This window comes from Mytilus californianus, unplaced genomic scaffold, assembly GCF_021869535.1.
Source record: "Mytilus californianus isolate M0D057914Y unplaced genomic scaffold, xbMytCali1.0.p SCAF_4, whole genome shotgun sequence".
In the NCBI taxonomy this organism is placed as follows: Eukaryota; Metazoa; Mollusca; class Bivalvia; order Mytilida; family Mytilidae; genus Mytilus; species Mytilus californianus.
This window is the reverse complement of record NW_026262690.1, coordinates 35,984,177-35,997,369: the sequence shown is the minus strand read 5'-3', so window position 1 is coordinate 35,997,369 and position 13,193 is coordinate 35,984,177. Positions and strand designations below refer to the sequence as shown.

Below are 13,193 nucleotides of genomic sequence, written 5' to 3'. Positions count from 1 at the left end.
CTGTCAGAAATGTATTTACAACTTGACATAAATTGAGTCTATCCAGAGCTCGACATATAACATCAAATCAAATCAAACGATTTTATCGATATAAAATCCGATATTAGGATTGTCACGAAGACCTACAAAACCGAATGAGAACATGCATGCATCAGACACATTGAATGTGTAATAACATAAATATAGAATGTTAGATAAAGTAGTCTCTTGCCAAGGTTATTCACAAAATGCGAAGACAAAATGTATACATGTAACATAGTATTATAAAAATAAAACACATAATTAAGATTATGTAATATTACTAAGCAATTTCTCTTCAGCTATTTTCCCCAGTATATATAAGCCATTAACTCCTTTAACAATAATGTTAGTAATGCCATACTCGTTAAAAAATTGTCTGGAAAATTTTTAAAGATGGGACTATACTTTCTATTCCATTAAAATCCTGTTCTTTAAATCTTTACAATAGAGATAACCGTATTGTATTCATAATTTTATGTTTGATTACAAAATGGATTAAATATAATGGTTTATTAATGTTCACGGGAGACAATATCTTTTTTGTGGGGATTTTTTTTTTAAAAGAGAAAGAATATTTATAAGCATTCACAACATATCGTTTTTTCTGCATTCCCAAAATCAAGAGATCTTTGAAATGTGTAACTGGAAAACTGAAAGATTGATTTTTTTTTACAATCACAGGGTACACATTTTACTGCACCAAATGTAAATTTTGAAATTATTAAGATGTCTCTTTTCAGATTATGCGGTATGTTGAACGGGGTGTATACCGTAGGTTATAGTTTAATATCGAAACTGTTGGTTTCGGGTTCATATCGGACTTGCTATATCCAGTGTAAACGGCTATACTAATATATAAAAGAAACAAAATAATTTCTAAAAATCATGAATCATGCTCGGATTAATGCGCTGAAATTGTCTTTCTTGGCTTAATACAATAAAATCCAGTTTCCATTGCACGCATTTCAGTAAAATTCAATTTCATGTGTTTTTATTTTATAATATAGTCAAAAAAAGTAAGATAATGTAAATCTGTTAATCCAGTAAATAGCAGTTCAACATTTATTAGTATTTTTTAAATTACATATTGGTGGATTTATTTTCGAGGTAAATGTCAATATAACAGCCTCTTTACACACAGTGCTGCGTGGTAGTAATTAAGAATTTTTTATTTCCTAAAATGGTCCCTTTCTGTATATAAAATCAAATAAACAATTTCTAAATCAGTGTCTGGAAGCACTTCGTAAAATACTCATTACACGCCTGGCTTCTTCTTGATATATTTTCGTTGATCTAACTTTCATCAAGATCTCGCAATTTTACGCTATGCGGCCGTTTTTTATTCATATGAACGAATTCAGAACAAAAAATACAAAAATCTATGCAAACAAGCACTGAGGTCGGCTGCAATTTTACACTTTCCAGTGATTGTATTGATCAACCGGAAGTCAAATTGATAGATGGTCATATAATTGTAAAGGTTAATCAATACACAATTTCCTTCTTTTATTAAGGACTATTTTGCTTTTTTAACCATTAATCACACTTTATCGTAGTCAAGTAGAGTAAATAACGAACGATGGTGTGACGGTAACGAGGTTAGCATAGCAAAAACAGACACGAAGGTAAACAAAGCTACAAATTTTCATGGAGATTTTCAAACTGAGTATCTGATCATATTATTATAACATTTAGCAGTATCTACAAAAAAAATCCAACTACAAATTTTATCTATAGCATATTTTTTTTCTCTTTAGAGATCTGTATTTTCCTATCTTATTACTTTGACTGAGTTTTAAAGAAAGAGATAGGACCAGTTTTCTCCGAATTTATTTCACACCAGGGCCATTTTCGAATACTTTTATCTTTACTGCAATTTGTAGTATCATCGTTCCAATAAATCGTAAAAACAAGTGGCAGATCGAGAGTGCCTTCTCTATCCATTCAATGTTAAATAAGTTATGGTCAGGCCGGCGTTCAAAAATATATGCGTGAACTTTATTACCTGTATATCAATTAACAATTAAATATAGAATTTTGAATTGTCTTATGTTATAACAAATAAAGCAAAATTTAAGGATGTTTGTAGAAATTTTCATATAAGCCAAATTAATGTGCTCCTTCTTCCAAATCAACCGAAAAAATATCAGAAACATAGGGCACACATGTTAATACTTCTATGGGAAGCTTCTTTATCTTTATTCGCTTTTTTGTATTACATAACCCCCAAGGGTGACTGGGGAATAGCAATGTGGTCACTCTTTGACTTCTTCCGACTGGCAGTAAAACCCTTGCCAAAGTGGGGCGTCCGTTTGACTGTGCGGGACGTACAAGTTCGCAGCCAGGTCCGGTCAGAATGTGGACGTTAAATCCGATGCCTCGTGCAAAAGAGAGTATCACGCTCTTTCCACGTTAAGAACCCTTGCATCAACTCTTCCTTCAGAGGTCCATTGGTGGCCTGTTGCAAGGCAAAATTTCTGTCCTGATATATCCAATTAATTATACCGTCGTTTTCCAGTGGTAGTCCAAATTTCCCCGACCATCATCCAGGACGGCCTCTATTACAGGCCCTACCTATTGTATTAATTGTTAATTAGTTCTCGTCCTGAGCATACATGAAATATTTGCTACTGGACGTTAAGCAACCAACAATCAATCTTGTTACATAAAAGCAAACTATGATATGATTTGTGAACATTTCTATCATTTAGGGGATAGATTCTTTTGTGATGCAATTGGTCCTTGTTCCATTAAAATACCGTGTCAGTGACCTTGTTTTCGTTCCTAATAAAAGGATTTCAAGTCCGAGTCTATGGTGCTAAAAGTAACTTTTTGCAACTGTTAACATGCTTCAAGAATATTTCCAAACTGATAAGTCGAAGACAAACTGACGGCGCCATGGCAAAAAACGAAAATGCAAACAAAAGTCTATAACAAGAGGCTCTCAAGAGCCTGTGTCGATCACCTCATTTTACTTTGGTTTTGCCAATCATGTAAAAATAGATTAAATTCATAACAGATACCCTAATAATGATTGAGGTCAAATTTGGTTTAATATTGGCCCCGTAATTTAATCAAAAGCAGAAGACTTTTGTAAACTTTACAGAAATTACCAATAAATTCATTGACATTGTAGAAAATGACTTTATAAGGACAATAACTCCAACAAGATGCCAATTGACAATTTTGATCATGTTGACTTATGTGTAGATCTTCTTTTCTTGATAATTTTGCAGTTTACAGTAGATCTCAATCTATAAAGATACATGTATTAAGGTCTTCATCAGCACCTCATAAGGAACATTTATGCCATGTTTGGTTTCATTCCATTCAGTGCTCCTCTAGAAAAAGCATTTGTATGTATTTCCCATAGTGTCTTATGTTAAACTAAGTCCCTTGCTGGCGACCATCTTGGATGATGGTTCGGCTACAAAGTAACAACACTTGGTCAGCACCTCAAAAGAAACATTCATACCATGTTTGGTTTCAATCCATTAAGCGGTTTTCTAGAAGAAGACATTTGTATATATTTTACATAGGGTCCTTTGTTAAACGAAGTCCCCCGTTGGCAGCCATCTTGGTTGATTTATTGTCTACAAAGTAACAACACTTGTCCAGCACCTCATTAGGAACATTCATGCAATGTTTGGTTTCATTCCATTCAGTGGTTTTCTAAAAGAAAAAATATGTATGTATTTCCCATAGGGTCCTATGTTAAACTTAGTCCCCGCTGGCGGCCATCTTGGATGATGGATCACCTACAAAGTTACAACACTTGGTCAGCATCTCATGAGGAACATTCATGTCATGTTTTATTTCATTCCATGTAGTGGTTCTCTAAAATAAGACATTTGTATGTATTTCCCATAGGGTCCTGTTAAACTAAGTCCCTCCCTGGCGGCCATCTTGGAAGATGGATTTGCTACAAAGTACCAACACTTGGTCAGCACCTCATAAGGAACATTCATGCGATGTTTTATTTCATTCCATTCAGTGGTTCTGTAAATGAAGACATGTGTATGTATTTCCCTTAGGGTCCTATGTTAAATTAAGTCCCTCTCTGGCGGCCATCTTAGATGATTGATCCGCTTCAAAGTAACAACACTTGGTCAGCACCTCATAAGGAACATTCATGCCATATTTTATTTCATTCCATTCAGTGGTTCTGTAAATGAAGACATTTGTATGTATTTCCCTTAGGGTCCTATGTTAACTTAAGTCCCTCTCTGGCGGCCATCTTAGATGATTGATCCGCTTCAAAGTAACAACACTTGGTCAGCACCTCATAAGGAACATTCATGCCATGTTTTATTTCATTCCATGCAGTAGTTCTCTAAAGGAAGACATTTGTATGTAATGTCCATAGGGTTCTATGTTAAACGAAGTCCCCCGATGGCGGCCATCTTGGATGATGGATCGGCTTTAAAGTAACAACACTTGGTAAGCAACTCATAAGGAACATTCATGCCATGTTTGGTTTCATTCCATTCAGTGGTTCTCCAGAAGAAGTTCAAAATATAAAAATTTAACGACGACAACAACGACGACGACGACGACGGACGCCAATTGATTAGAAAAGCTCACTTGGCCCTTTGGGCCAGGTGAGCTAAAAACACAACACTGAAACTAAAGATGAGCAACCCGAACCCACCAATCTCAGGTGCACCGGGAGGGTTAGCAGATCCTGATTCACGTGTGGTACCCATCGTGTTGTTCATGTAAGTACAAATTCGGTAATAAGTTTCGTTCGGAAATGTCACATCTAGGAAAGGAGGACGGGATTGTGGTAACGACAATTTGAATATATCCATCCTGATCTATGAATTAGATATTCTAGTTGTATTTAAACATTAGAATACACAGTAGAATATGTGTTCTATAAGATTGCTGTTTGCATATGATCAATTCTGATTCTATTGGGTCGATTAGACAAATAAATACTTTGTAGGCAAATCTAAACACTTCTTGTTTGACTTCCAATGTAATTCCAATGTTAATCAATTGTTCTACGCTATTAATCTATCAAATTCTTTGGATAATAAATGGAGTTGAGATCGTCATTTGTAATCAAAGTCAACTATAATAACAAACTCACGCCATTAATGAATATTTATTTATTTCAAAGTAATTGGTTATAGTAATACGAATATTTTTTTTTTCAGTTTCAATGCGTTACACATGTCTATCGTATTTTCAACCCGATCGACTGGATAAAGCTGAAACTTAGGCACTCGCAATTTAAGAAATCGAATGAGAAAATATCTAAATTATTCAAGTAGGAACATTTACAAATCACGCACATTTTGTAGTCATGCACTTTTTTTCTTGAATGAAAAAAAATGCAGACAAATGCCTTTGAATATGACATAGTTCAAATATAAGTACTACTGAAATCTGACAGAGAAAAAAAATCTGGTGAACATCTGAATATTTATTATCTTATAAATTCGATGAAATACAAGTAATTTTCGAATTCAAGCGATCGAATGTAGGACTTGTTTTATTTACCTTTTGCGGAGGCAACTTAAAACAATTTTTGTTTATTGTGTCAGTGACAGTATCTTGTATACGTAGTAATGCATGTCGGGATTACAGTCATGAATCCAGCATGAAAAGTAAGATTTAGGTTTTTTGTTCTTAACAAAAATAAGCACAAATTCATCCTCCTCGTTATTTCTTTTGCAATGGATTTCGTATTTTTGCAAGAATTAGTTTTAAAGGATAAAAAAACCCCACAACTTTCTGTATTTAAATGTACTGACAGCGAGACTGGCAGGAAGTTACCATCGAGATTTATACAACCAGTATGCATAATTTCAGAATATTTTTTTAATCGCATTAAACCTTCAACTAAGTACTATCATTAAGATCTATACACTATAGAACTATCGTAACACCTTGCTTAGTTCTGATTCATTGTCCAGGTTTGGCTATACTTTTGGTCCTTTTCTGTTATACCCTCTTCCGCCCTTTTATTAAGTTTTAGATTTTTAGGCATTTTGGCCTCGAGCAGAAGTGACATCAATTGTCTTCTGAAGTAAAATTGTTACCATTTAATATTATTACTACCACAATGTCGATAATTCTGTTGGTAGACATCAAGCCCACAAGGGTATCAACAGCCCAATAACTTATAAAATATTTTATTGAAAACTGCTACTTGGGAAGTCATTTGAATTTTTAGAAATGTATCTGCCGTTATGTCTGAACTTCAACATTTGTATCAAGTTTTGGATTTTCAAAGATTTTGGCCTCGAGCATCACTGAAGAGACATTAAGTGTCGAAATGCACATCTGATGCAGTAAAACTTGTACCGTTTGGTACGATACCGCTGCTGGTGGACCAAGTCTCCAAGGGTATCACCAGCCTAGTAACTCAGTACCTCGGTACTGGCATGAAAAAACAAGATAATGTTTTATTGAAATATACTGTTATAAGATTATTTGAAATTGAGGAATGCATCTCCCTCGCGCACAGCTCAGAATCCTCGTCCACTTCTGACTGAACTTTTATTTTGTTTTGCCTTTTCTTTGAGGTTTGTATTAGATTTAGATTTTCCAACATTTTGGAATCGGGTTACAATGGATAGATATTAATTGTCGAAATGCGCATCTGGTGCAGTAAAATTTGTATAATAATGCAGTTACAAAAAGGTGAAGACATCTCTTTTTTTGTTTGAAAGTCGTGTCATGTTTTTGGAGAAGTATTGAAATTTTCATTTTTTTTTGTATTAACCCATACATGCAAAATTAAAATTAAAATATCCTGAAAAGAAACGCATGAAGACCTTTTTTTTTTGGCCCTTTTTGAGAGTGCAGATTTAAGTTGACATATTGTAAAAAATCCAATGAAATATCCACGTATGACCTCTTACGTTTCGTATGGTCACCAAGAGAAAAACATTCTACCTAGCAATTATGTATTTAATTTGAATTAGTCTTCACTGCCTTTAATATGACATCAGAACTTTGTTTGCATTGTAATGAGGGGTAAGTGCCCTTGATTACGGTCAACCATATATTTTCTGAGTCGGAAATAATTTTGCTAAGCTATTTTTATACGACCGCAAAATGTTTTTTTCATATGACGTTGTCGTCGTCGTCCAAAGACATTTGGCTTCCATACATGATATTTCAATCGGGCAAAAATTCTCTCCAATTTCAAACATTTTATCAGAAAATACATCTGAATAGTGTGTCCACTTTTTCTTGTAATGTTAAATTAGCTCATATCAATCTGGAATTTGCTATGATATTGAATACATTGTAGTTATAGTATTGTCTTTATGTTGAAATAATTGCGTTATACATAATGCAAAAAAAAACAAAATCAGCATTATAGACAAGTCTCTTTATGACTACTGTAGAATCGGAATAGTTACAGTATATTATATCTTTCGATAACAATGTCAGACAGTGAATAATGACCAATAAGGAATAAAAAATTGAAACAAGCATGCATTTCATATTATATTAAGACTGAGTAATATTATTTCAAAAAAGATGCTTCGTAGTTAGGGCATTAACAAAGCTAAATTGAATGTATCTTAACAGATCATTGAAATTTTTTAGTATCCTCATCTGATTCACACCACCCCTAGAATATGTAGTTTCACAATAACTCTGAATCCCGGCTTAGATTGCTGATAAAATTGATGTAAATGTTAGTGTTTTGTTTATCGATTATAAAAAAAAACGGAATGTATTAATCGCCTGTGAAACGTGTCTGCTTAATTTAAACAAATGTCACCAAATTGTCATCGTGGGCTCACCCTTATGGAAATTTATGTATAGAACAGCTACTTTAAAATTGATGTTATTAGTTTAGAAAGAGGATTCGTTGAGCACCAGGAAGACCCAGCTATATAACGCTGCTTGTAAGGACACTAATTAAAGTAAAGGACGATCAAGATCCCCGTGTTCGGTTGATATTCCAAAAGAACATAGAACAGATCTATGATCATTCCGGATTATTTCCTCTCTGGTAAGTGTCATGGGGGTATATATAGAGTTTCCAAGTGAATTATGATGTAAAGTGATTTACGCACACAAACACGATATTGTTTAGGGCTTTATCTACGGGGACAACAACATATTTGTAATGGACCTTTGGCATGTGATTACAAACATTTGGGTCTTTAAAAGTCGATGTAGCATCTGTATTCAAAGACCCATTCAGTTTTTTTAATCCTAATTTGTATCATCAACCTCACAGCCTTTACCCATTCGGAAAGAGTATATTCGTATTTTTTTCGCGTTAAGTCAATTGCCTGGCATGATTCTCGACTGAATCCATCAGTTATTTGTTGGGGTTTTGGTGGATTTAGACTTATCATATTTCGGGCCTTTGATAACACATTTCCGGCAGAGAAGTGTTATTTACAATGTTCAGGTCACCAGTAATAGCGTGGCCAGCCAGATTATATATGAATGGGGAAACACCACAGGTACAGTCGGAAAAAATAAGACTTGAAATCGTCAATACTGAGATCCTGCAACATGTGTTTGTAACTGAAAATTTTAGTCGCAACATAAATGTGGTGCGTCCGAAGCCCTTTCATGGATATACCTTCATCTGGAATGCTCTTTCCCGAATATTTGAAAGCCAATGATGCATGTATATAAATACCCGAATACGAGAGGAGTTAAATGACCAAAAAGGAACATGCTTCTTTATTCTACTTTGGCTAGAGGTATAGGGGTAGGGTTGAGATCTCACAAAACATGTTTAACCCCGCCGCATTTTTGCGCCTATCCCAAGTCAGGAGCCTCTGGCCTTTGTTAGTCTTTTATGTTTTTTTAATTTTAGTTCCTTTATATGTTTTGGAGTTTAGTGTGATGTCCATTTTCACTGAACCAGTACACAATTTTATTTAGGGGCCAGCTGAGGACCACCTCCGGGTGCGGGATTTTCTCGCTGCATTGAAGACCCATTGGTGGCCTTCGGCTGTTATCTGCTCTTTGGTCGGGTTGTTGTCTCTTTGACATGTTCCCCATTTCCATTCTCAATTTTATAAAAAGAATAGCCGAAAATCACCTAAGACCATCTTTGCCCGAGGGAGCCGTAACCTAAATAATAATAGTCTCTTGACAATTTGAATTTATCAACGGAGAATTTTTTTAAAAGTATATGTTTTAAATCCTGCGAAGTTGTTAGTTTAAATCGATAGTTAGATGATGTTTTATTGTTTTAGGTTAATATGTAATTTTAGAGATATGTTATCACATACGTTTCACGTTGAAAAGATCTGTATTTGTCGAACAGCCCTGGGTAAGGACGGAATTAATTCAAAAAAATTTACAATTGATGCTTACTTATAACCAATAAATAACTTATGAAATAAAATGAAATGATCACAGAAGTAAGACAGTGTCGTAATGAATCCAGGATCTATTGTAAGATGTCAGAAATCCACACCAAGTAGCGACTAAGTCTTATGTAGACATTTTAGGAAGACGACAATTGTGCTTTGAATGTGTCTCACACATGAAAAGAGTGGTATCACATCATTTCTTTATATGAAAGAAAAACAAACGTTTCATGTTACAACATTAAAATGAACAAATTATTATTTTCTATTTAAACGCCATTACTACATTCAACATTGATTTCTCGACACTTTCATGTTTTTTTTTTTTATGTTGGCATAAAAATCGAATAACCTTGACCCGAATGTAATTGATTTTATTATTCTATATTGATGAAAATAAGTATCGGCTGCATTTATAAGCGTTGATATTCAAGTGATAATTAAGTTAAATCAACTTTCAAATTTGGAATATCAGTGAAGAAAGGAAATGATAAATAATGGATGCTTTATACATGGAGTGTAGATAAGTGCAAGTATGGGGGTCTGGATGGGGGTTTATAGTATACAGAAAAAATGAAGAGAACAGAATAATTGGAATGAGAATAAAGTAATTATTTAAAGGGGTCTCATTGGGGGGTTCTGATCCCGGATCCCGCTTTCTGTTTTGTCAGATTCCCGTATCCCGCTTACACTATGTACGTAAGCAATTCTCATTTTTTGTAATTTCCCGTGTCCCGCTAGACTTCATTTCCCGTTTTCACGGCACAATAATTTGACTTTCACGTGTCACGCTTACAAAAAATCGGCAATCCCGCGTCACGCTTAGACCCCAATGAGACCCACTTTAAATGTTGGGCTTTTTTAATAATGGTGCTTCTTACATTGCAATACAGTAAGTGTCTTTTAATATATACGGGCATTGATTACAACATCTTCAATCATTGTCAAGTCAAAATTACATGTCTGTATTAGTCAATAATGACCAATTTGTGAATCCCATTGCAATCTGTGATTCAAATGTCAGAATGAAAGTATATCTATCAATCACTATTGAGGGTTGTTGCTATTTCACTATTATTTGATTTAAGAATTTCAATTTCTCTGCAAAGTACAGGATGTATTTCTTGACTGAATTCATCTATTCCCAGATTCTGTAGTTGACATCATACATTTTTATCCAGTATATTTGTGTTTACACTTAGTAAAGACATTTTAATTATGTCCCATATAACTCTCATTCTATATATAAGAATAAGGAGATGTTGAAATTTTTAGATCTCATAAGGACAACTATACCCACCAAAGGACGAGGAGGTTGACAACTATACCCACCAAAGGACGAGGAGGTTGACAACTACAGATAACCGTATGACCTTCAACAATATTCACTAACGTTTATAACAGTTATGTAATTTTCCTAGACTTGAAACTTGTGCCGCAAGCATATCGACGGGGTGCTTGGTGGTAATGGCAAGGACCGTCCTTTTATGATGGTCTTTGCTGCACTAATATGCTCAACATCATCTCATTATTATTTCATCTTATCGTACCTAAATCAACCTGGTCTTGTTTATGTACAAACAGAAACCTAACATTGAAAAAGGTTTCTGTATGCTTCCTATCTCGTCTTGTTTTTCACAACGTACGAAATATCAAAAAAATTTAAATATTAATCTGCTATACTCCGGTACGACTTTGGATATATAACCTAGTCCGACCGTATATCGAAAGTTTTGTCGTATTTAAAAATAAATGGCGCCTATATATAAAAAAAAAGCAGGAAAGCTTTCGAACGTGTGGGATTTCATCATTTTATGCCTTGCGTCTGGAGTTTACGGTAGTTGAGTGAAGGTTGTATCTTGCATCTACTTCCATCATATGAAATGGACTTTTGAATGTAAAATTGAAGCAAATAAGGAATTTGAAATTTTCGAAAAGCTCAGTAATCGTTCATATAAATCACCAACACTTAGTAGTCTCTTTTGAGTTCATACAGGCCATATTGTGTATGATTTAATGAAAATGTGGTGCATGAAACGTATTTGGGCGAGCGTTAGTACGACATTATCGACCTTTCCAGATTTGTAGATGGGAGGCATAGATAAACAGCTTCCAAAAAATGATTGTGATGGTATTCACAAGAACACGTATAATCATGGAAAATCAGTGGGGAAAATAAAGAAACAGCAGTGTTACATAAAAAAAAGAAAAAAGGGAAAAGTTGGTCAATGTCAACAACGTAAGGCATAAAATACAGTTAGTTAAAGAAAAGAATTGCAAGTTTGTAGATTTCTCCTTAATGAATAGATGCCTACTATAATCGATTATGTCCACTTATGACACTAAATCAATTGATTTCTGTATTAACTAATTGAGTGTGTTATTTGATATTGTAATGGATATTAAATCAATTCATAACTTACTATTATAGTATATTATTACTGTTACGAATGATTATTAGTCTGTTATTAGGTTCTGATCATACACATTTTTTCTTTTTAACTTAGAGACTACGATCATGGACTTGTATTTGCAATAAGTAAATATTGAGCATCAGGTATACATATAATGTGAAATTATTGAGAAAATTGGTTCGGATGAGTAACTTTTTGCCTCTTTCGAAGAAACAGAACTCGGTTTAATCATGTACTTATTATAACAAGATAAACCAATAGGCAAGCCAATGAGTAAGATGGTGTACACGAGCAAGGATATCGATGCTTTCCTTAACACGGCTATAATCTTGTTACAATTTTTCAAAAATCCAATTACAGTTTTAAACTTATAATTCAGATTAATGCAGGATCACTTTATACTAAATGGCTGAATTTTAATCCACTTAATTCTTCACTGACTAAAATACTTCAGAAGATTATTCTAGTATTGGCATTATTATTATTTCTTCAGTACATTTGACGGTTACGATAGTGTAGCGAGGATTGAAATAACAAATGAAAAAGATTTAAGATAAGACCAAAGGTTGACTCCTTTAATATCAATCATTGTTGTTGTTCATGTTAAACGCAAACTACATATGCTGTTGTATCGTGTTGTTGGGTTGGTTGCGTTCGCAAATGACGTTGATTCCACGTTTCATTTTTAAATCATATATTAAGTCTAGAAAACATGAATGAATAGACGTTTTGAAATGTACGGTCTCTTTTCTGAATAGGACCATTAATATTTGTAATTGGATGGTGTGTTCATTTTCAAAGCTATAACTGATTATTTTCTATTCAATTCACCACTTCAGAATCTAGAACATTCGGAGTAATATTTCTATAAAATTACATCAAAACATTGTGATTGCTGCTTAACAATGTCCGAAACAAAGAATAAACCATCAATGAAGTAATGTTCTTGTAAAAAATGGAGATGTGGTATTATTACCAATGAGAAAAGTATGGATAAAGATGTAAACAATTACATGTCACCGTACGGTCTTCAACAATGAGCAAAACTGATACCGCATAGTAACCTTTAAAAGGCCGCGGTATAACAAAATTTGAAATTCAAAAGAGAATTTAGAAGACAACAATAGACGAAAAACAAAAATAGCAGACAGCTATCAACAAAATTCACATGATTACAGGTTCCCTAGCTTTGGACAGACATGGAAGAATGTGGCGGGGTTTAACGTGTGTTAGCGCTCAACACTCCCACTGACCCGGGAGACAAAGACAAATGCAAACAACTAAGAACTCTAAATTTGAAGTTATAATATAGTATGTTATTTGGAGCAGCTAAATCTAAATATATATATCGAAAACAGTAGTTTGGTAAACCGTTCTGTAATAGGGTGGATAGTTGTCTCGTTTGCAATTATACCACTTCTCTTATTGTATACTATGATAATAAAGT

At 34.0% G+C, this 13,193-nt stretch overlaps 1 protein-coding gene across 1 annotated transcript in view; it reads left to right on the top strand.

Moving 5' to 3' along the window:
* Positions 1-13,193, top strand: part of LOC127698236 (thrombospondin-1-like) — a 49,456-nt gene that overhangs the window by 1,626 nt on the left and 34,637 nt on the right. The gene's annotated exons all lie outside the window — the stretch shown is intronic.